At 44.3% G+C, this 332-nt stretch overlaps 1 protein-coding gene across 1 annotated transcript in view; it reads left to right on the top strand.

Annotated features, from left to right (window-relative positions):
• Positions 1–332, top strand: part of IQUB (IQ motif and ubiquitin domain containing) — a 71,909-nt gene that overhangs the window by 743 nt on the left and 70,834 nt on the right.

Here is a 332-nt window from a genome sequence, read left to right as displayed (position 1 = left end):
TGTTCCTGAAGTAGAAAATGCATAGTAAAAGTTCAGGGGATCTCTGCTGGACATGGCTTCCAGCCCTACTTCTGTCCCTAGGGGTTTAGCCAGGTGCCCCTGAAACAAGGGGTGCTTATCAAATCCCCCCTTCGAGGCTATGGCCCTTATGGAAAAGGTCCATAGTCCTCAACTATTTTTTTTATTTCCAGAAATCTCTTTGCTTTCTCCCGATTATTTTGGATCGGGTTTGTAACTGATGATTTTATAAACATCACGTGGTGAACGGGGGAAGAAATCGATTTCTTGAGTATCTCACAACACAGTGGCACACAATGTACCCCACAATAGAG

This window comes from Alligator sinensis, unplaced genomic scaffold (assembly GCF_000455745.1).
Source record: "Alligator sinensis unplaced genomic scaffold, ASM45574v1 scaffold574_1, whole genome shotgun sequence".
Classification (NCBI taxonomy): Eukaryota; Metazoa; Chordata; order Crocodylia; family Alligatoridae; genus Alligator; species Alligator sinensis.
The sequence above is the reverse complement of the archived record's forward strand: the minus strand, read 5'-3'. Positions and strand labels throughout refer to the sequence as shown.